Genomic DNA, 25545 nt, shown 5'->3' on the forward strand with positions numbered 1-25545 from the left:
AGGAAGACAAGAGCTCCCAGTTCTTGGGGAAAACCTGCACAGCCTGTTAACCTACATACAGACGGCGAGGTTGTCCGTTGATATCTGTGGGTGCTCCCTTTTTATATCATTTTGTGGGCTCCTTTGCACGCTACATCTACCTACGTATGCTACCCAAAAGCTTCGTCTGCAGATTTTACCAGACATTTCGTCATTTACCCACTTAATGCTGACAATGGACTGGGTGAAAAGGTCAGTCTCTCAGGCCAATCGCTTATCGTAAGTTCCATAGAGTAAGCAGAAAATAATGGGTATTGTACAGGAATTCAATATATTCATGTATAAAATCTCCTCAGTTCTCCTAACTTGATGCTCTGCGGTTGCCACTTCCTTAAAAGCGGGAAACCTGCCCAGGAAGCAAGTACCAGTCCAGGATGCAGCCTACTGTATGTCGACAGCTTCAGGGGGATGTTGAACTTTGATACCGAGCACGGAGCACTCGGGTAGGGTGGGGGCTACTAGTTTGGAGCAGAAGGCCTCGCAGACCTGCCTTCAGACTGCTATACACTAAAATTGCAGAGCTATGGTCAATTTAACAAAGAGGCCTACATATTGAACAGAAGGGCCTACACAGGGGTTTTATGCTGGCTGAGTGGTAAGGATGTCTCAGGATAATTATATAGCAACACAGGACCCGCTGGTCAATTTAATACGGCCTACAAATGCGGCTGGCAGGGCAAGGACAAGGGTCTCATACTTCAGGTGTGGACAGAACGGGCCAGGGGCCCCCTGTGATACAAAATCTACCCTCCTTCAAGGCTGTGGCAATGTAATAGACCATTGTGGGCAGAAGGAAGAGGCAATGGTAGTACAACCATACATGCCAACAGACCCGATTCAGCCAGGAAACGTCCAATGTTTTTAAGCTCAAATGGGCTTTATTTGATCTGTCTCCTGTCTACAATATCCTCTTTTTCAATGTAACTCAAAGGGGAAAATCAATACCCCAGTTTTTTTTCAAAATCTCCCTCTTACCAAGTTCAAAATGTTCGCAAGTATGGTACATTGGATCATGGAAGGAAATGGGATAGGGACATGGACTTGGATAACAGAGGACAGGAGAGACATGGAGAGGTGCACCAAACTGACCCTGCAGGGCAGGCATCAGGGTTTGCAGCAGCACAATACACCACACAGGGCATGCAGGACGGGAGTACAGCACAACAATCCATGGAAAGCAAGAGGGAGGGGACAGGACCATGCACATGGACAACAGAGAACAGAGGGGCAAGAGGCAATGGTAGCTAGCTGACCATAATGGACAGACAGGGGAGAAGGCTGCAGCATAACAGACCATAAAGGGCAGGAGGGACGGATCAGGGGCATTACAATGGAACAGACAAGCCAGGAGGGAGGGAGTAGGGGTCTGCACATGTAAACAGAGGGCTGGGGGCAAGGGGGCAGGGCAGGAGCAGCAAGATAGCCATGGAGGTCAGGCAGGATGGGCACTAGAAGCAAGACAAAACATGAAGAGCAACAGTGAGACTGTGATGGCATACACACAGACCATGGAGGGACGGTGGGAGGGGGTCAGGGGCAGCTAACTGACCACACAGGGAAGGTGGGAGGGGCCATGGCAGCACAGAAGACCATGCATGGCAAGTGGGAGGGTTAGTGGCAGCACAATGGCTATGGTGGGCAAGGAGGAGGGTGCAGGGGCATGCACAAAGGACGATGGAGGATAGAAGGGAGGGTTAGGACCTGTGCACAGACAAGAAAGTTCAGGGGAAGGGGCCTCACAACAGACCACACGGGGCAGGCAGGAGGAGCAGTTGCAGCACAACAGACCAGGGAGGGCAGAAGGGTGTGGCAGTACAATGGACCATGTAGGACAGGAGGAAGAGGATAGAGGCATGGCATGTGGACAGGCAGGGTGGAGGTGGCAGGGACAGGTTACAGTCATCTGCCAATGCTAGGCAGGTGGGAGGGGAGTGGCAGCTCAACAGAACACTCAGAGTAGATAGGAGTGGCAGGTCCATGGGACATGGTGGGCAAAAAGGATGGAGCAGGGGCATGCACAAAGACATCGGAGGGCAGGGGGAAGGAGAATAGGGGCAGCAAGCTAAGCACAGAGTTTAAGCAGGAGGTCAATGATGGGGCATAGAATTGGGCAATGGAGGGCAGGAGGAGTGGACTGGTACATCATACTAAATTGAGGGCAGTGGCAGCACATCAGACCATGCATGGCAGGAGGGAGGAGGCTAGTCCATGGATTCACACAACAGAGGATAGGGAGGAGGGGGATGGGGCAGCAAGCTAACTGTTCAGAGAAGGCGGGTATTAGAAACGTTATTGTTTTTAAAACATTTTGTCTGTGCAAACTACTTAAAATATGAACAAGTATGCAGCATAATCTCACTTTTATTCAGGAAGAAGGAGACGTTAGTGACTGTGACTCCGGGCTCACTTGGCAAAAACACCCCCTGACCCTCCACCCCCTATCGCAAAATGTAATGCCCGTGAAAAGGGTAGGTGAACACAGTGTTATATAGAACATAGTCCTGAGAGCACGATTGAAAATGAAAACTAGATATAGTGTATGGTATAAACTATGCACCAAAAAGTGTGATATAAGATGAACCAGGCGTGAAATATAATATGCAATACATTGTGCGCAATCACAGATTCATTGGAGAGCGCGAGATAGCACAGGCACTAGCGCGTGCTATGCGATATGCGCCTTGGAGTGTAATATGCACAGGGCAGTGTTGTGTAACCTAACTAGTCTCTAAAGTTGTAATATAAAATATGTGCTGGGGAGTGTAACGTTGCACATGCACTGTGACAAAGATATGGATCCCAAATTGTAATATGTATGGCATAGCACTGTGCGTTATAACATAGGCATCGAGGAAGGCACGTTTGATGGGGCAATATAACCCGTGCGAAGACAAGTGTGGCATGACATATTCACGGGGTGGTGTTACAGTGCACATGGGCTAGAGAGTGTCATAGCATATGCACTAGCTAGTGGAATACAACACAGAGGTGTGTGGCACTCGGCAGGCAATGGTGGGTGTAACACAGCATTGGGCTCTGTCAGGAGCGCGCTGTGACTCGCAAGTGATGTTCGTCCCCTTTCCAGAGAGTAAAATAAAAAGTATTACACATCCGGCAGTGGATGTGTGTTTTATTAACCGTGAGGGGGGTTTCTTGCATAGTTTTGGTCGAATTTTTGTCGAATCCCCTTTGAATGGCTTGGTGTGCATGTGTATTAAATGTGCCCGTCAATAGCTACCCATGTTTGTATAAATAAACGACAAGGGTGTCTACCGGGATTAGGCACGGTAGAGCATCAGACATGTCAGAGCTTCACTAGTGGTGTAAATACATTCCACGTGGATTAATTGCATGCATAGTCGCCTTTTAATGAATATCACGCAAATCGTCATGGTGATAGGTACGTACGGTTTGTCCAGCATGTCCTAGGTGTGTCTATAAATATATATTTTTTAAAAATAATAAAAAACAGTGGCCGGCCCTGGGGATTGGGGTCAAAAAAATATAATTAGGAGACAGGCCCTGGGGGATGGGGTCATCAGGGCCAATAAATTAGAATAAGAAGTGGAAGCACACAGCCCCCCTTCTTAAAAAAATAAAATAAATAAAAGCCTGGCATCGTGCCGGAGGCCATGCCCCCTCCGTGCAGCACTCTGCAAACGCGCCCCCAACAGGCATCTCCAGTATGCGCCAGGGAGCTGCGCTGCAGACAGGTGTTCTGAGGCCAAGCCCCTTTTTACACCTCTCTGCAACGCAGCTCTGTGGCACTTACTGGAGGTACCTAGTGGTCTAGTGTGACCCTAGGGACCCTTAGGATTCAAGGGGACTTAATCTCTCAACTTAGAACAGCCACAGGGCGCGTTTACACAGTGGTGAAGGGAGGGGACGGGGCCTGAGGTGACGTGTGCAAACACGCACCATGGCACGTTTTAAATTGGGGATATAATTTCCCTTCAATACTGAGGGCCCCTGGGGGCTAACTAGCCCACCAAGTGCTTCCAGTAAGCGCCACTGAGCTGCATTGCAGAGAGGTGGTCCAGGCTGTGCCACTTTTTACACCTCTCTGCAACGCAGCTCTGTGGCACTTACTGGAGGTACCTAGTGGGCTAGTTGGACCCTAGGGACCCTCAGGATTCAAATGAACTTAATCTCCCAACTAAAAACGGACACAGGGCGTGTTTACACAATGGTGAAAGGAGGGGACGGGGCCTGAGTTAACGTGTGCAAAAACGCCCCGTGGCCTGTTTTAAGAGGTAGTTTTAATCCCCATGCCCTATTATATACTAGGGGCTTATAGAGGAGGTAAGGCTAATCACAGGGGGACCCCAACGCATAATGTTCCCTAGTGTATGTAGGTGTTTTCGCTGTATTCTAAGTGTCTTTTAACATAGCACTGGCTCTAGGACTGGTTAGTCAGACTCAGTTACCACCAGTATCCGTCTGAAAAAGTTGAGGGTACAGGATGATTTTGCAACAAGGCTTCTTTCTGCTCTTCTTTTTGTTCTTTCTGCACGTTATCCTTCTTCCTGCACTTATCTTTGTATTTGAGGACTTCTGTTGCTTCTTTCTGCACTTCTTTTGTTTCTTTCTGTGCATTTTTTCTTCTTTCTTCACATGTCCTATCTCTGTAGGCATAGTTAGAAATTAGCATTTAAAAAACCTTTGAAATTAACAGAAAAAACCATAGGTTTCAGGCACGTTATAGTTAGGAATTAGCATTTAAAAAACCTCAGAAATTCACTGAAAAAACCATAGGTTTCAGGGGTGTTATAGTTAGCTGGACTTTTCACTTGTACAAAACCATTGAAATTCCCCCGTTATAGTTAGTTCAGCTAACTATAACTCGCGCGCCCGCAATGCACTGCTGATGACGTCACATATTACATCACTCATGACATGGTCAGTGACATCACTCATGACATCACTGATGACATCTCAAATGACATCACTGATGACATCACTGATGACATCATCCTTGTGATAGAGTGGCAGACCTCCTCTCACCCTAATATAACCTTTGATACACACATTCAAAAATAGAGACTAAAATTTTCAAAACAATGGACATACCAATACCAGTTACAACAACCTCTTCAGTAATTCTAAGATCCACATACACATCCACTCATTCACCAACAGTCCAATACAGTCACAACAACCTCTTCAGTAATTCTAAGATCCACATACACATCCACTCATTCACCAACAGTCCAATACAGTCACTCATACATGTACTCACTCATCATATGTACTCATACACCTATACATCCTGTTACACAATGCCACTCATCCATAGAGTTACTCACACACATAGTCACTCATGCTAATAAAGAATCAAACATACATTTACTTGCATATATAGTTATACACACACCACCACACTTACTTCTACGGAAACTTACACATACTTAGTCTTTTAAACAATCACTTATAGAAACACATACTTATTCATACAGGAACTCTTTCAATCTCTCACTCTCACATATACTCACATATATACACCAATAGTCACATATACTAGTTTAAAACATATGTAGTTACTCATAAAGACACTATTGAGACAGTCATTCACTCACTAACACACCCATACACACACTCATCCAACCATACAGTCCTGCACACATACTGTGTTCAACACATACAAACAGTGAGTCACTCATTCATGCACCTATGCACTACGTAATACCCCCCACCGAACCATGCAGACACTCAGACTGATACTCAAAAAACCAACTAATAACCTATATAGACACCCATGTAGCTACTCACCAACCCATGCAGCCACTTATACACAAAGTGAGAGACTGATACAGATATTTACATATTTAAACATTACTCACTAAGCCATGTATTCACTATGATACACTTAATCAGTCAGTTACACAATCAATTTTTCAAAAACAAATCATCCATTTAGACACTTATATACCCATTTATTCTTCCATCGACCTTGAGATATACATATATAAAACATATTTAATTTTCAGAATAACACACATTCACTGGATGATGTCATCAGTGATGTCATTTGAGATGTCATCAGTGATGTCATCAGTGATGTCACTGACCATGTCATGAGTGATGTAATATGTGACGTCATCAGCAGTGCATTGCGGGCGGGCGCGCGAGTTATAGTTAGCTGAACTAACTATAACGGGGGAATTTCAATGGTTTTGTACAAGTGAAAAGTCCAGCTAACTATAACACCCCTGAAACCTATGGTTTTTTCAGTGAATTTACATATATATATATATATATATATATATATATATATATATATATATATATATATATATATATATATATATATTTATATATATCTATGATACCCTGAGACTTAATAGGACATTTAGTCCTATTTCTATTATTTCTATATCTGTGCCTGTCCCGATTTTTATTCTGAAAATCTGGTCACCCTAAGCTAATACCATTTTAGCAGGTTATCTCTGTTCAGAAACATTAGCTGAGTCTCTTGAAAAAAAAACACTGAGCCAATGCAGCCTTTCCTTCCCATGCATGACATCTCAGTGCCCGCTCCCAAAGGACCAAGGAGTTCTCCCTAAAATTTAGAATTTTCCATTCCAGGTACCAGGGGATTCTATAAGTCTATATCTTAATTTCTTAGTTTTGGGCATCCCCAATGCTGGTGACCACAAAGTCAGGACCACACCCAGGCAATCACTCTTATCACAGGCGAGGGGGGGCATTCCCCCCCTCTGTCCACTGTCATCGCTGCCACTCGCTGCAGCTTACTCCCCTCAGGTTCCCCAGTGGAGTGCAGCCTCCACGTCCTGGAAGACCCCGAGATTCTGCAGGGGGAGGGCCCTCCTCCTCTGTATCTCCGTAGGCCTCAATATATTCCCCCAAGGGTGCACCGATCAAGCATCCTCAAGACATGGCACCATGCGGTATCTCCTCCGTGGGGCCTCACCAGTCCAGGACCGCCGCCATCATGTCTAGCTGCCGGCGGCCAGTTCTCCCTCACTGAGCATGTTACAGTGCTCACTTCTTGCTGGTGGGCCCTCTCATCTCTTGCCCACCACACAGCCCAGGAAGGCGATCAGGTCCTCCACCGCCACTTGCCAAGCACCTCCCAGGTGCTTTAGGCCGACCGGGCCTGCAGCTCTCTAGCCGGGCACCTCCAGGGCCACCAGAACTTATCTTAAACTGACCTTGTTTTCTCAAGGCTTCCACAAGGAAAATGGTGCCGTCCCATCTCCTCAGGACAGCGCTTCGTATACTGCAGGAAAATCACTCCGGACGGCAGGATTGGGTCCTGCAGCTCACCACTGGGCCCCCACCACAATCCTAGGCAGCAGTCCTTGATTGAATCAGCAGAAGGGAAGGCACAGGATATTGCAGGATAAGGACTGTGTTAGCGAGAGCGCTGGCAGACACATCTACTCCGCCATCCTACCTGGCTATGCCCCAAATTGTTTTTCCATCTTGCATGCATTCATGACATGCTAGCACACACTCATGCATAATGTTTACACTAGCATAATGGTAATAAGACTTAGCACTCTATATGTATTCTTGGTATAATGGTGTCCATCCCTGGTGTAGATGCTTATACTGGCATAATTGATGTAAAACTTGATATTTCATGACTTTATCACTGTATTCCAAGACCTCAGCCTCTGAGATTGATGAAACCTGCATTCATAAATGTACTCAATCACCCAGCAATCTGCTCAAGCATTCACCTACCCATGCAATCACTCAACAGTCCATCTATCTATCTGTGCACTTACACAAGAGGACCACAATGGTCTATATAAATGAAGATGAAAGGTTTGTTTGAAATCAGCAGGTGTGTCTGTGATGGGTGAGCGATGGTGTAAGTCTTAATTTGTTGACAAATGTCACATCAAAGGACATATGTCTAGACCTTTTTGTACAAGCCATGCCACCAATAATGCTGTTGCAATAAGGAAATTGTGGCTGCCACACATGCATGTGCAGAAGCAACACCTTCATGTGCAGTTATGGCTAAGGCTAGTCTGCGCTCTTTGTTGGGAATCACTCAATCAGCAACCCCTGGAATTGTAGCAAAGGGAACATTTTGGTTTCTTAAATGATAAGTATATTTAGCTGGAAAGCCCTCTAGGCAAAGGGGTGTTGTCGCATGTAGCATTAACCACAGCCAGTATATCCTCATCTACCCTCGTATGAGAACAAGTAATCACAGCAACTATTGCAGAAGAAACTGCAGCCTTGGCATCCTCATCTGCCAGAGAATTCCCAACAACATGTATTCCAACATGCGGATGGCTCAATGTATGAATAACAAGAGCCTGCGGTAACCTAGTGCTGGACACAATAATACAAGTCACAAACTATAAGAGTGGAGAATTCAGTATCCATATTTTCCAGTGCAAGCAGCATTGCTTTCAGTTCAGCCAACTGAGTACTGCAGTCACCTAAGGACTGCATGCACATTTTTTGTGGTTGGAATTTACCATCCAACAACACACTATGAACGGAGGCGCATGCCACCGAACATTGGTGTTTGATTCCTATAGCACGCTGGTCTGAACCGTCAGTGTAAAAAAGATATTTATACTGTTCATGAGGCAAAACATTACTAGACATGTGATAAATAGGCTCACCTTGCATAAAATCCTGCATTTGTAGAGATAGTTGAAAGAGAAAGTCTACATCTGTAGCTGGTAAGGATGTTGCCCATTGTTTGACCTGGCATTTTTTGGAGTGGTTTCCATTGACGTTTTCACATTCTGACCTGTGTTGACCGCGTGGTGGCTTTAGGACTCCATGCACTTTTTTCCTGCTGACCAGTGCTAAAGTGCATGTGGTCTATGTCTAAAATGTAATGGCATTTAGTTTCTCCATGATTGGCATGTCTGATTTATTAATAAGTCCCTAGTACTGTGCACTGTATGTGCCCAGGGCCTGTAAATGAAATGCTACTAGTGGGCCTGCAGCCCTGATTGTGCCACCCACACAACTAACCCTTTTAAACATGTCTCAGGCCTGCCATAGCAGAGCCTGTGTGCACAGTTTTAAAGTGCCATTTCGACCTGACAAGTTCACCTACTTGCCAGACCCAAACCTTCCCTTTTATTACATATAGGCCACCCCTAAGGTAGGTCCTTGGTAGCCCCATGGGGAGGGTACAGTGTATGCAAAATGTAGGACATATACTTTGGAGTTTTATATGTCCTGGTAGTGAAAAACGACTAGGTTCATTTTTCCCTACAGCAAGGCCTATCTCTCCCATAGGTTAGCATTGGAGCTGCCTTGAGACACTTTACAGGTATATCTTTCAATTCGGAAAATATAGGAAAAGTAAGTTTAGTGTCCCTGGACTCACAATTAAAAACACATCATTTAGGGCAATGTTTTTTTGAATTGCAGGTCTGAAAATGCCACTTTAAGAAAGTTGTGATTTCCTTACTTTAACCATTCTGTGCCTCCGCCTGTCTCTGGAATACACGTCTGGGTTGGATGACAGCTGGGCTTTGTGCATTCTCTCTAGACAGTCACACACAATTAATTGCAGCTCATGACGGGCGCTGGGATTAACATGAAATTGTTAACAAAGGCACACAATCACCCCTCATTTGCACTCTATTAAGAGAAGAAATGCAGCAAGCCTACAGACAGGGCATGTGCTTCCAGATGAAATACACTTAAAAGTGGAAGCACAAACCATTTGTCTCCAGGCCATGCAGCTTCTGTCATCAGCACGTCTCCTCCCTTTGGTCCAAAAGAACAGTTGAAGCATGAACGGCAAAATATCCTAGTTTGCATATGTTTTCTATAAAATTCTGGTTCTGCAATATTTGCCACATAATACATCATATGCTGCATAATCTGACGATTTTAACTAATAAATTGTTTGTAGCTCAAACGGATCAAAAGTTACTAAAAAATGTGACTTGTGTTTCTGCAAATTGGATGGCCCTTTGCAAAGGTTGACTGATCACCTTTCTCACTGCTGGATTTGTATGTTACACTGGTACTAATAAGGCAAAATCTTTCCAGAGACTGTTAGCATGTGTAAAAATGTAAAATTAATAAAGTATCAGAAAATATATAGCATTACTCTGCAGCCTTTTTTTGCTGCTTAATTTAGTCAACACTGTGGCATAAGGTTGTCCTCCATTGCTGCATAATTCCAGTGCCCCCAAAGCAGGCAGCACATGTTAAAAGTGCTTGTGCATGAAGCAGAGAGACCATGAAGTATGTGTACTTTGTTTGGTGTGTGTGCAAATCCTGCATCGATGACCCCTGGTGAGTTGCATCTACGACTGCTGAAACAAGGCCAATGGACGTACCAATGGGTGAGGTGGCCTGGCCTCAAGGGCAGGGGCGGGTTTAGCACTGGTGGCACCCTGTGCAACATTTTTTGTTGGTGCCCCCCAATGACCACCTCCGCCACGGATTCCTTCACTACCACTCTTTAACAGTGCCCCTCAAGTCTTCATAACCACACTCTTGCTCAGAGGAATTTAACTTGATTTACAGCACCACTGATACCAGTGTAGGGTGTCAGAGCACTTTACATCACACTCATTACACAGAGACAATTAATCATATGTGTGTAAATCTCTGTATAGGAAATGTTACATAAGACAAAGGACCACAAGGTGCAGAAGTCACATGACATCCATACTTGTAGGCAGTATAGTTTAATAGTGATTAGTCTGAAGAAACACAAACTCTGAATTTAGAACGTAATACCATGATTGGGGGTTCTCTTTAATAACCAGAATTGATTTCTATTCAAATGAACCCTGTTTGCAACATTAGGATAATCAGACTGTGGAAACAACATGCAGGTCTTAGATGGCAGTTAATAGCTCACTGTTCTATGTTAGGATTTTGACTTATAAATTGCAAGTAACAAAAAGATCTCACTGACAAAAGCAGTAACCCACTGACCCATTTAAATGATGTGCACTTTGTGATCTGGATGGTACATGTTCTTTGCAGCAGGCAAATTAGCCCTCTGCGCTACCTTTCCAAGAGTCAAAACTTCCACTTGACAAAAGTCCATCTCTCTCTAGGAAGAACATTAATCACCGGAGTTATCATAACATTTTTATTAATGCCTAAAATTGCTGGAGGCCAGGAAGGAGGCAGCAAGTGCTTTTAGAAACATAATATACTTGCAAGCACGACACCGCACCCCAAGTCAGCAGCCGGTGCGTTCGCACCGCCCTAGAGCCACCCTGCTCAAGGGTCCTGTGACCTCAGTGACAGTCACCGTCGCTGTAGGGTGTGCTGCTTCATAGGCCTGCTCGCAAGACTGGAGGTCAACTCCAGTATGGATTGTGGTGGACAGGCCTTTAAGGTTAACCCACACTTGCCATCGCGAGGGTCCCCCCTGCTGGTGCTGACACCAGGGCTTCTAAGGTCTAGCAGGGTCTTCTAAGGTCAAGCAAGGGAATGTGCTCCTTCAGGAAAGTGGTCTGGTGGACTAGTCATGAAGGCTGAACCTGGTTCCCCAGTTCCAAATTTGGCAGCTCTGAACATTGTGCCACATCCTCTCCTCCAATGAACACCATACTGCCCCTTCGAGAGAAACTTACACTGCCTTCAGCTACAACCCAATTGTGCCCTGCTATAAACACCTGGATCCAACACAATTCAAATTACGCATTAATATGCTGCCTAAAAAAAAAAGTAACAACATCCTGGAAAAAGAAAACACTCATAGGGAATGCAAGTTTAAGTAAAGCATGGGAAATGTAAGCAGGAACAACATGCTTACCTTAACACTTTTACACTTATTATTCAGAAATCAGTGAGTGCTTTTGCCAGCGGCAGAGCCGAAGTGGACACTGTCCTTGCCTTCTCTGGGCAAGAAGGAAGAGACTGGGTTCTTTTCCTTCTCTACCCGCCCGCCCTGAACTGCCACGAACGCCGAGCCTTATCTGTGGGCCTTGGCTATTTCTGCCATCCTGGGACACATGTTTAATATAAAAATGCAGGGGAATGGAATCTATTAAATTAAAAAGTAGGGGCACGCTGTGCCCTGCTGATCCTGCCCACTTTGACCACTGACTGTGTGTGGTGCTTTGAGGAAGCAAGCAGACTACTTCGAGGATTATTGATCGTCTTGCTACTAGAATGGCTGAGTTAGAGTGCATGAGGTGAATCAACATGATTGGACAGAGTCACTACAAAAAAATGTTTGTTCTTGGAGCCGGAAAAGAAAGGGAATCCAATGGACATAGTTTGTTTGGCAGTGAGGGGAGAAAACCCTGGCAGGGCTGCATTTTCATTCAATTGCTGAAAGATGTTTAATTCTAATGAAAGCTCTACTTTTTATTACTCTTGGGGTCCTGAATCACATACACTTTGAATTACCATTCCCATTCCCTTTCCCTGAAAACCTAATTCTTGACCCTTGAAATGATGTGCCCTCAGCAGCAGCTACCGTGCGATAAGGCAGTAAGACTGCGGCGCCTCATCTTTGGGGAGAAGGTGGTAACTGAGGTAAGGGTTGGGTAGCGGCCTGAATCTCACTAAGTCCATTTTCCAAAAATAGTTTTTTTAGGAGGTAAAGCAAGGTTCATTGACGGTGACACTAGTTAAACGCCGATGATTCAAAATGTGTGGCAAAGCAGATTATTTCCGAAACAAAGTGTTTTGAAGTATATAAGCGATCATTGCTTTAAACCCAGATCATACAAACAGAATGTTTGAAAATATGGATTATAAGCTTGATTTTAAAAATGCCTCCTAACTCTGCCGGTCATACTTTAACACTTGTGTGCCACTCTGATGACAATCAAGTCCCGGGATCAAGCAACAAGACCAATACTGTGCCTCCGGTTCACAAAAGTTCACATGTCCAGAGGGCACGGCAGGGTCTGAGAAGTAGACTGTTTTGTCAACAGTCTCTGTCCATGCTGACGCGGGGGTTTAGGAGGGAATGGGCTCAGCAGGCTGTAAAACTATAACATCCTGCGCAAGTGACTCAGGTAATGTGACTTCTCTTCTGGCGGGTGCGGGAAGGAAAAACAAAGCTACCACCCGCCATTGTGTCCAATCTTCGAAGCATGTGTTTGCTTCTGGTCACCAAAAGGGTGGTGGGATTGTGGGAAAACAGCAGTCAAGACCCGCCCCATGGATCACCCACATGATGGCTTATGCCCCCAGAGTAGCCTCACAGGAAGGCTGGTTGGGGCATGGTTAATTGATCTGTTAAACTCTGGCCTGCCTGCTCAGCGTTGTTCATGAATATTCTATCTATGACGCATAGCATTTTAAATTTGAAAGCGCAGTTGCATGCTCCTATATGTTAGACAAATTTAACGTGCTGGTGCTGCCTCATTGGCAGTGTGCCTCAATTGCAGTATTGTCAGAGGGGCACTAGAATGTGTGACTGATGCATTTTAATGCGGTGATGCGGACACTAGCATTAAAATGCGTTAGTCTAATGCCTGGTGCGGCCCTAACCTAACCCAGCCCTGAAACTGCAAAAAATAAAATTATAATAACTAAGTTATTATAATTGTATTTTTCCTGCTCAAAGAGATCATTTGTTAAAGTTTTCATGTTAATCGCAACGTCCGTCAGGAGCTGAAATTAACATGAAAACTTTAACAAATGCACACAATCACCCCGCAGCCCAGCTCTATTAACAAAAGAAATGCAGCAACATGGCTGCCAAGGTTTCAAATTGATATGTGGGATGTTTCGAACCTGCCTTAACACCGTTCACGTGGATGGATATGTGAGGAAATGCACCGTATTTTCACTTTTTTAAGCAAAAGTTTGGAGTGATATTTGCTGCTGCACCCACACGCGTGGTCTTGTTACTAGCCCACATAGCCTTGGCTGCAGCGCACATAGACCTTACACTGCTGCACGCAGAGGAAAAAAATTAGAGGGAACATTGAAGGGCACACACAAGTACTACTCGGGAGACCTGTTAAACAGTATCTGACCAAAATTGGTAGCGCCATATTGCACGGATTCTGCTGGAAAAGAAGAAATGTGTATTAGAAACAGATCCATACTTTTCTTTACTCACTTACTCACTCATGCATGGCCATAATAAATATAAGAAAGACATGAAGGAAGTTTACAATACATTTATTGAAACTATCATAGTCTATTATGAAGCAAATTTGCTGCGATTATTAGGCAGATGGAACTAAGCAAAGTAATTATCATTACTTACAAACTGTAATAAACAAACATCCCAACCATAGAAAATTATATATCTGTCTGGGTCTACTCTTTCTATATGTGCACAGGGATATATTTGAGATCTCTGGGATTGGCCTAGGACCTGGTGTATGCTCCACATCATGAGTGTAAGCTTAGTTTACACAGGGCTGCATGTCGGGTACAGCTGTCGTTCCAGAACAGTCATCTCTGCGGGAATTCTCCTCTCTGCTCCCAAGGTAACGGGACACAGTTTATATGACAAAACTATTGTGCTGGAGATGCAGCTGTGCCACCGTATTATACCTAACCATTAGGGACTGTTGCTGAACAAGCAAAGAAAGCAGTACACTATGTTATGTAATCCCAGCAACCTTGTACAAAATGTGTGACTAAATCCCAAGAAGAGTCTCTGAATAACAAACATGCGCAGTGTATTCTCAAAATACTGTGGCAAAAACAAATGTGTTCTATGTGGCTATGCAAAGCGAGCAGAGGCAGCCTGAATGGAAAACTAAGGGAGAGCCAAACTGGCCCCACAATGGAAATCACTAGATCCCAACTGTGAGAAAGGATTTTAGTATAGTGAACCCAAGTGGTGGACAGCCAAGCATTAAGTCTTAGTGAGCCACTGGGCGACAAATTTCCAGAGGCCCTCACTTTGTCAAGCAACCTGTTTACATAAAACGCATCAAAGTGCAAATGCAAGACCCACTGATAGTGCGAGTAGGGAGTGTGTGGGCCAAGCACAGTGAGTTAACCCTATGGACTACCAGCACTGCGGGAGAGTTCACAGCACAATGGAAGACCTCTGTTTTTGTTTTGAAAAAGGAACAGAACTTTCTTACAGTCTATAGCTCACAGTCATTGACACATCCATCCCATTTCCTGATAATTCAAGAACTGTTATGATTTGCAATGTACCTCAATGTAGGCCTGGGTAGTCACCTAACCTTTCACCTACATTTACTTTGCCATTGTACTACATAGCGGGTTTGGTGTTGAACTTTTACCTACTTAGGTGCTGCATAAATATTGTGTGGTTTTCTCCGAAAACTAGCCTCATTTATTATGCATGCGGATTCTCAGAATCACAGCAGGATTACTATCTTCTGCATAATAACTTTGTATAAGGTTCCTCACTATTGTCATCCTCGTCCGACATGACACAGCAAGGTAGAACCCCTGAGGCTACCTTTTTGGTATATAAACATCATATCTTTGCTGGGGCAGGCAGAGGAGAAAGACTTCCATGCTGACACACTGACACGAGAAGCTGAGGTCCTTGCACGAGGCACTCCAGCAGGCAGTGGTCTGACATCCCTCACGGGGTGTCCATCTCGAGACTAGGATGGGGTCCTTCGTTCTTTCACATCAGGTAATGAGGTTGATTCTTTCCTAGGGGGATTCTTGGCCATACACCTACATACCTGCTAGGTATACTTAGGTACATCTAGCTAGGGTTAGCATCTTAGGAGTACGCATTATTACTGTCATGTATTTAGATGCCTGCGTATATTCATAGTTTTTCTACCATCTATTTACTCTGTTGGTGCTTATAACACTATATATCTCTTTCTGTCTTATGGTTGTAGCAGCACACGTATTTTACACTAGAATGATGCTGGTTCAATTAATGCTTATTGAAAACGTCCCCATCATTAATTCTGTTTATCTCTCTTGGTCAAAGTGAGCATGAGTGACTGAGCGAAAAGTACTGTACTGTTTCCACATTCCCTGAGGGGACAGAGTTTTCTTGTTCGATAGTTGCCAGAAACTATTTGCTCCCTGGTAAGAGGGGTTCATAGTGGCATTGTGAGCTAGCTAGTATACAGCCGAACATATCCGGTGGGGGTGTCTGGAATCAGTCTGGACACCAATCCCACAGTTTATGTTGACTAAATGCGCGGATTCTATATAGATTTAAAGGAACTACATGACAGAACATCCTGAAATATAGGGGATGTGCCAGGAGATTGGGCAGATGTCACCTCACATCTCCCCACAACAAGTAGTTGCAGCCTCCACATTGGCTCAAGTGCACACCCAGATCAGCTGTGAGATATTTATATGAGCCACTGCTGGGGAGTAAGAAGGTGCCCCTGCCCACGTTTGAGGAGGGATTGACTTTTTTCTCCCAGGGACGTTTGTGAGCACGTTCAATATGAGCAATTCTGTGTTCACCACGAGTAATCTTTTACCCGGATATCGGGAGAGCTGGGGTTGTTTAAAGTGCATTAATTCTGAAATTACAGGTATAAGTGAGCATTTTCAGAGTATGGCTCCACCATCAGTTATTGTACTCTGGAATTTCGAGTACAAGAATATCGTGGCAAGCTAATATTGAGGACAAAATATCAAGGGAGAAAATATTGAAAGGTAAATGCCCAGTGGGAAGTATAGATTTACTCTTCTTAACCCTACATCTATGTACCTTGAAGATACATATATCGTCAAGGTACATAAATGTGAGCTTAGGTATAGAAATTCTATACATACTTACCTTTAGATATTTTGTGTTTTGATATTTTGTCCAAGATATCTTTTTCCCATGATATCCTGGACTTGATATTCAGGAGCCACGCCTCCAGATATGTATAAGTGGCTCTTTGGGCCACATGTATGAAACCATTTTGCATTTGCAAATGTGCGAATCGCTAACTTCGGCCATTTGCGAATGCAAAATAGCCTTTAAAGATGTATGAAAGGCTTTGGCAGTTAATTTGAGGTAATCACAATTTTTTGTGATTACCTAAAATTGTGACTACAAATAGAGAATCGCAATTTGCATTTCTCTAAGCAAATGTACCAAGCATTTTCTAAATGCAAACTGAGCATTTAAGAAATTTTATTACCATCCACTCCAAGTGGATGGTAATCATGTGTAATTTTTGAAAATGCACAAAAAATGCATTTTTCAAAGTGCCATGTAGCGCAATGACGACCCTAGGGAATGTGTGAGCTTTACATGTGCACATTTTTTTGGGCGGTGTTTCGGGGGGATTAGGCTCCCGGGCACCCTTGCTTTTGCATTACCTAATTTGCGAATACCAATTAGGTCATCACAAATTACGCATACAAGGAAATGGTGACACCAATGTTAATCTCCGAAACATGCTGGCAGCAGATAATGCTTCCCATTGGCGGGAGGAACAGGTCCCTTCAGTCGGTTTTTGTAATAGGGGCTCCTTAGATGTGAAAACTGTTTTTTAAGGCATACTTCCTATTTTAAGTGCCATTTTGGACCTTGTTTCCCATGAATTTTGTGAAAATTCAACAAAGAACCTTGGAAGGAAAGGATAACTCATGGCCATCTCTACAAGCCATAATCTCATCTTCAGCTTAAACTGGGAGACTCTATTTTGTCTCACCGTGAAAGGGTTGAAATGTTTTTCCAGATGCACCTGATATGGGTTGGGCTAATAAAAAGTTGCTCAATATCTCTACAGGCCAGTTGATTGATAGTGCCAGAATCTGAATTGGACTGCTGTGATGGAAAGATGTGTTCTTTATTCGCTAGAGTGCCAGCGTATTGGCTGGTTAGTGGCTTCTTGAACTCTCTGGGGCGGATGCACATTGGCCCTTGTAAATTGGCGTGCCATGCTGCCCTGGGAGGGAAAGGCAGGCTGGAAGAATTTTGCCGTGAACCAATAAGTCACAGCTGTCATGTTTTTAAATGTATGTGGCATACTTCGAAAATGCTTTTACATGCTCATTTAATTTTCAGTGCTCATGCTCATTCACGTCTCACAAAGCATAACCTTGCCATGCAGCAGTTACTCTCTGCTTGTCTTCCAATTTAGGTATGAGTTCGCTTGATCCTTCCTGCACACACAGATTGTTTATTCATGGGTTCTAATGCGTGACTGTATCAAGCAGCTGACTCACTTTCAAGGAATGCTTTAACTATCGGGTACATTTTACATATGTATGGCCTTGGCAAGTGGCATGTTTATCCTTTCTAGGCATAGTTTGTAGCCCTACTGCATTGGCTAGCAGTTCACATTGTCTTTTACTAACAATTCTGGATCATATTTACAAGTCCCTTGCGCCGCCGATGCGTCATGTTTTTTGACGCATTAGCAGCGCAGTGTGCTGGCCCATATGTACAAGGCCAGATGTGGCTTTTCATGGCCTTATAAAGACAGACCCTTTTCACGCATCACTTTGCATGAAAGGGGCATTCAATGGGTGTTGCTGTGGGTGTTCCCACACAACATCCATGGATTCTTGCACATTCCAAGATTTACAACATTTTGTAAACCTGGGAATGCAGCATAATCCTTCGCCTCCCCAGGGGAGGTGTAAGGACGCACAATGAGCAGGAATATTTTTTTCTCCTCGTTTTTTTCCTCTTTCAATGCATGCTGCATTCTGCAGCACAAATAGAAAGAGGAAAACACCATCAATAATTGTTTTTGTGTAGGAGGGTGTTCCTTCCTGCACAAAAACAAACATCCCCACAACGCAGGCACCCTTGCAACATGGCACGAGGGTGCCTGCATTGGCGCATGCAGCCAATTGTGCTCCAGCACAGGGGAAAGAACACAGATGCATCATATTGTAAATATGATGCATGCCTATGCTTTTAAAATGACGCAGCTCGGCGCAGAAAAATGGTTTGCTGGCGCTGCATCAATTTGTTGTAAATTAAGGTTTTCTCTTTATCACACATTAGCTAGTGATTTTGGTTTTATTATTTCACTTTCCCTCACTCTGCTTTCCATATTTTTTATTTATGTATTTTAAAAATAACGTCCTATCCGGTACCAATTTACACTGGATCTCTACATTAGCACGAACCGCTGCATTTTAAAATATGTATCTTTTAAATCCCATCCCATCCCGGTAGATGGCCTGACTTTCATTATACTGTCCTCTGTCTCCCTACCTACCTTATGTTATGAACTACCTCTTCCTATCCCTTGCCTTGTTACTTGTAGTCTTTCTCAATCCAATGTTTCTGCTACCTCCCAATATATGTGCAAATTCCCATAATTTCTAAATTGCTATACATCACTCCAACATCCATAGGGCCTGGTCCACACTAAACAAAACCAGGTCAATACATAGATCCATGTCTCAGTTGACGCCAATGAGGTTTCAGTTTTGGGTGCTGTCAAAGGTTTCAGCTCTCTCCTGCAATTCTGATTAGCTTTATCTAAGGGTGAGTTGGGATCAATGAAGTTTCGACTACAAATCTGATCGGTTGTGCCCATGCCTAGGTTACACAATCCTGAATATCTTCACCATGACTGGAGTGTGGGCAATGAGGTTTCCCTTTGGTCTATGTGATCCTTCTTAATTTCATCCAAGTCCAGTAGCGGCTGGTGTGTGGGCGGAGTGGTGAGGCAGGGGGACGACGGACAACAGGGAGGTATGGGGGAGGGAGGAGAAACAGACAACAAAGAAAATATTTTTTCAAAATCGGGAAAAATTAACTTACTTGCCACCCACCGCTTTCAGCACTGTGTCCTCGCTACAGCACAGGCTCCTATACTAACCCTATGACCAATCTTGATGCTGTTCTAATGCTGGAAAGCAGCATAAGGATTAGCCTGAGCAACGCGCTCTCAGAGAGACTGGGAGCCTGTGCTTGCTGTCTCCAACCTGGCAACGCAGCTAGGCTCAGTGCGCATGTGGGTTTGGCCATCCTGAGACGGCCAGCCAAACCAGCATGTGCACTGGTAGCAGTGCCTACCACTTCCACTCGTCACTGCCCTCGCGATGGCCCCGTCCCAAAGACTCGCCCCACCCTAAGAAAATGAAAAATACAACGATTTTTGTGCTTAACACACCAAAAGCCACATGTCCAGCTATCTGCTGGGCATTTTTTCCCCTTTAAATTCTGGCAGGTTTGACCTGCTGAAATGTAAGTGCGAATGCAATAAAAAAAAATGCACCGCTCAAAATTCTGATATGTGCTGTTACCACATACATCAATAATTATCGTACCACTTATAATGAGGACCTTTGAGTGTTTATGATCGGCTCCTGGAAATCACTACCATGGTGTTGTTTGCAGTAGCTTCATGAGTGGGTGGGCAGAAAGAATATGTCCTGTCTTTTATGGGGTAGATGGACCCAGTGAGTGTTTCTATAAAAAAAATTTGGTTTAAGTTCCTCCTGGGATGGCATGGGTGGTTTTGTAAACTCTTTAGTGGGTCAATGTGGCCAAGTCTGACTCTCATGGGGATCCAGTGACGCGGCAGTGGGCAGTAGGGGTATCGGAACCAGGAAAAGCGCACGCAGAAGGAAACAAGTCAGCACAGTTTTGGTCTGCACCTAATACCAACATCACCAACTATATTTGAGCACACATGAAAAATCCACAGCAAAGAACTAGCAGATAATCGCTGTACCGGGTAGAAACGGGCAATGCAAAAGACTACTGTGTGCAAAGCATTTTAGGTACAAAATTCAAAGGCAGCACTTTGCTTTCTGCTACTCACATGTGCACTCTTACACCTGATGATGAGCCAATTAGTAGAGACTGGCAGTGCACATGCATTATGATCGGTCCTTTGTACATGATGACTAGAGTGGGCAAGGCAACGCACTTAAGTCCCAGCAGTGAAAGGAACTGATATAGGTTTCCTATTGATACTGAAGCAGCTTGGGCAAAACCCCAGGTGGACTTTTGGTGAAATGTTTAGAGGCCACAAGTTGTAGTATAGTCTAGGTGGCAACCAGACTACTACAGACCACTTGCTGGGCACAGACACCACCATTAGTGTGCAAAAGAGCCAATGACACTCTGGGTGCCATGTCCCACCAACGCTCCCAGTATAAAGCACTCTCAAGGAATAAGGGCCCCTCATGTCTTGTCCTCCCTCAGTGAGAGTAGTGGGTACCCAACAGAGGGGATGGCCTCTTCCTCTTTGGGCACAGACATAATCTACTCTCTAGGATGAACCTAGGAAGGATAGGGAAGCACTGAGTGCTCTTACAATGTCTTCTTCTGGCAATCTTTCTCTGCTGGCCGAGGATGCAGGGCAGCCTGCACTGACAGCACCGGCCGGGTATGGAGGCAGAAAGTCTTTGGCCTGCAAGGTGAAGAGGTTGCAATGTCAAGCAGGACTTTTTTGCTTCTTGTTTCTAATTGTTTATTTTTACCATTCCCTTTGTGCATTTTCCTCCCCTCACCTTGTGAGGTGGAACCCATATTACAAGTATATCCTCAACCTTGCAATTATTTTTTATTCACATAGGTATGCTTTCTAACCAACGTGCTAAACCTACTGATGCAAATGTATTGTTTAAACCTCCTTGATTTCCTTCATATTCATATATACAGGTTGAGCATGTTATTAGATGTGTTGCATTTACCTCTTATTCTCTCATAGTCTATTTTCTATCTTTCTCCTATCCTCTTCTTCTTTTCTGCCTTCTCTCCTCCCTTTTATCCTCTTTAAAAAATATAAAATGTTTTTTTACTGTCTTAAAAAGTAAAGTCATTTTACCACGAACACTTCTATATATGGTTGAAATAACTATAGTTTTACTGCTTTAAATAGTAATTATAGTTAACATCTTTTTTTCCTAATGTACTTAAATACAAGATTGTTATACATTTCTACATTGCGTTATGATGTATTTTACTATACTACTGAATAAAGCATTTTTTTTAAAGCAAATAGGTATGCTTATTATCTATGGAACATATGGGCATTAGTTATGCATTCCTTTTAAAAAATTCAATTTTCTTGCATATCTTTAAGCAATGTTTTCTTTGGATTTCTTTCTCGGAGCATCATCTAGAAGTCTCTTTTAGTAGAAGCTACAATCATAAAAAAGGGCTTGTGTTTTCATGTTTCCTCAGGCGCGCTGCTTTAAATGTGTCTTACCTGACTATCCTATTACATCTATCACATCCCCAAAATGAGCTTCTTAGGTAGTAAAGCAAAGAACTTCTAGTGATAATTGGATACATAAATATATCTAATGCTTGGTCCCCAGAGACGATTCTCACTTGGTACAAGGACAGGCATAAAAAAAGTTGACACAAAACCCCATGAGCTATGAGCAATCGATGGTTTACTGTATATACAAAGTATTTATTTATCCATTTGTTAAATCAATACCCTCGGTACCCGTGTACTCTTACCTTCCAGACTGTGCACCTTAATTTTATGTATCTTATGGAAAAAAGCTATCTATTTATTAATTTGAATACATAGAAATAAAGGAAATTCATCACTGGTGATGCAAATAATCCTAGATCCATATGATGAAAAAATACCACACTAAAACTTAAAACAATTTCCATAAGCACAGGACTCAAACGTTTGTGTAGAAGTTAAAAAAAAAAAAAGCAAGGGACAGCAGAAAATGAAATGGTGTACTTTGTGGCGGTATATTTTCTTTTTAGGTATGGCTACAGACAGTTTAATCTGTAAAAAGACCTCATGTTACCATACCTCATGCTACTAATAACTAAAAGAACACATTTAAAAGTAGTATAGTAAGAAAGTGGGCTTGTGGTCAGCTCCATTCCGCAATCTTTATTATGTTTTTCCTTGTATGCTATTGAACTCATGGGCTATGTTTCAACCTCAAGGCATTTCATGGATGGTTACATTTCTCAAAAGTGTTGTTTCTTTGGTTTTGCTTCTGGGTGATGATGTAGTACTTTGTCAGAACTGTTTACAATTGAACTCATGGACTGTATATTAACCTCATGGCATTTCATGGAACGGTACATTTCTCATGACTGTTGCTATTTGGATTTGGAGCAGGGTGATGTCTTAGTTCTTTTGTTAGAATTCAGATGATACCTGAACGTTCTAATTCAAAGTTCGGTTCGTTGATTTGTTTGAAATGGTGGCATTTCTATTGTTGTTGCATTCTTTTTTTTTTTTAGAAGTGCCTGCTGTTTGTGTTCTTTAGGTTGCAATAAAGACAAAGTGCTATTATACAATCTGTCTTGACAAGTTAAGTGTTTACTTCGCTGGTTTGATAGTGAGTAGTTGAGCCTAATTTGAAGCCACAAACCCAGCTTTAAACTTCATGTTGTTGCTTTAGTGCTTTCAATTGATTTTAAAATTTTATTTACTTGCAGTTTATTAATATAAAGTGTATTTCATGTATTTATTTATTGAACATTTTTAGTTGCATGAACAAAGACAGAGATCATCAGAGAGTTTTACATAGAGTAAGGTCTGATGACTATGAACAGTGGCAAAACATAAACTGCAGGTATAAATACATATATAAAATAGGAGCAGTGTACTATACCAGGGGTAGGCACATTAAAGTAAAGAGCCAAGAAGTTTATGGATGTCACCAGGACTCTAAACAACTGTAATAGACAAATAAACCTATGATTATCATAAATAAATTCATTAGGTAAAACAAATTACATGGTGACATACATCCCCTGTTCTCATCTATTCAAAATGTCATAAACCAAGAGGTAGATGTTTATAGACCTTTCAGGAGTTCAATCACTATCAAGCAATATAGTGATGATCGAGAGAAACAGACCGTATGAGGAAATTGAGGAATGTACTTAACTGGCAATATTCTTTGAAGACCAATCAAGTGTCTATGATGCATGAAATGGCAGAAGAAACTGTTTTAGTTCCTTTTTGAAGTTGGGCTGAGATGAGAAGGTGTGCACAGCAGGTAGGATTGTTTTCCCGGCCGTTGGTGTACAGACGGTGAAAGATAGGTTCAAGGTGTTTTTGTTGCAATCCATTGTTTCCATTAGTAGTGAATCAGAGATGTGGTTTATTGTGCACCGCAAGAGATCTTAGTTTTCTTCAAAGGGAAGCAAACTGAATAAGTGAAAAACTGGGCTAAAATGCTCACCAAGCTATTATCAGAGATCAGCATTGCACCAGTGGCATAACACAGGCCCCCACAGCCCCTGCGGAGCTGGGGGCCCCGAGCTGCAGGGGGCCCCCTCAGCACAGTACTCAGGCCTGAGTACTCCAGATTAAATCTGGAGCGGGCCCCTCCATTTACCTTGCAGGGGGGTACCCTCAACTTTTGTTATGCCACTGCGTTGCACTGTATGTACTACAGTGCTATATGTATTTTAGGAATGCTGTATTTCTTTAAGATCCTGTTCCAGTAAGAATAATGTGAGCCTCTTCATTAGTTTAAGTTCACATTCGTAGCTGTGGTGCTGATGTGTTTGTGAAGATTAATGGCACAACAGAAGCAGGGTATGCTTGCCACCAAGATAATGGTCCGCCTGCCCGATTTAGGCGGACCATATGTTTGCCAGCAGCGGTCACTACCATGTCTCGCCATACCCAAACCACTCCAAGAGCCCGATGGAGTAAGGGCCGTCGGGGAAATGGCTATATGTCCATCCACCCAATTAGAATGGGTGAACATATAGCCATTTGTTTTACTGTCCGTCACTGCCAGGCAAACCCTGGCAGTAAGGGATAGTCAAATATGAATAATGCCCCCCTCGCCATGGAAGATGACTCCCATGGCAAGGAGGGCATTTCAATTTTTAATTTTCAATAAGAACATTTTGAAAATAAAAAAGGAAACTATCTGGTGCAAGGCTGCGTCATGTCACCAGAGCCCTGCATCAAACTGCAAAGAGCATTGAAAGGAACTGCTGTGTCCGGCGTTCCTGCCAATGCTTTATAAATGACCGCCAGATTGGCAGTCTTTTATATATTTTAGTGTCCCTCCACCAGAGGGTGGAGTAATCTACCCCATCCCCTGGTGGAACAACAGCCCATCTGCCAAAATATAAATCGGGCCCTAAGTCTGTTTTCAAGAAGTGATTTGGAAATTTCAATGATAATCATAATTTAACACTCTAGAATATAGGAGTGATCTAGCTATTGTTGCACCTAACTAGAAATCAGTAGTAATTCAGTTTTATTAGGATTACATTTGAGGTCTTGAGATGTTGTCTTCGGAGAAGACCTTCAAGTAAAGCTTGGTATGGTCAGCATATTTATGGTAAATTATTCCAGATTCTTTTATGACATCACTTAAGTGATTGTAGTTGCGATAGAACCTTGCAGAATGACTTGACAAACAATTACTGGCTTGCACAGTGAGCTACCAATTGTGATCCGTTGCCCTCCATTTTCTAATCATCACTATATATTTCCTCAGTGTGTGACTACAAGGGAGCCTCTTAGCGTCTCATCCATGGGTTTACCACTATCCCTGCTTTAGGATAAGCCCTACGATGCTCGGTATGAGTGTAAAGGCTGTGTGTGTCAATTCATTCAACAGGATTCACTGACTTTATGATACACACGTGTGCAGTGCATTATCACTTTTCACAGGAGCATGAATGTTAAGCCTTTCTGTGGATTACCAATAAGATCAATACTGTTAACAGATATGTCTTGATTTTAACATTTTATTTTTGCT

The sequence above is a fragment of the Triturus cristatus genome, chromosome 12 (assembly GCF_964204655.1).
Source record: "Triturus cristatus chromosome 12, aTriCri1.1, whole genome shotgun sequence".
NCBI lineage: Eukaryota > Metazoa > Chordata > Amphibia > Caudata > Salamandridae > Triturus > Triturus cristatus.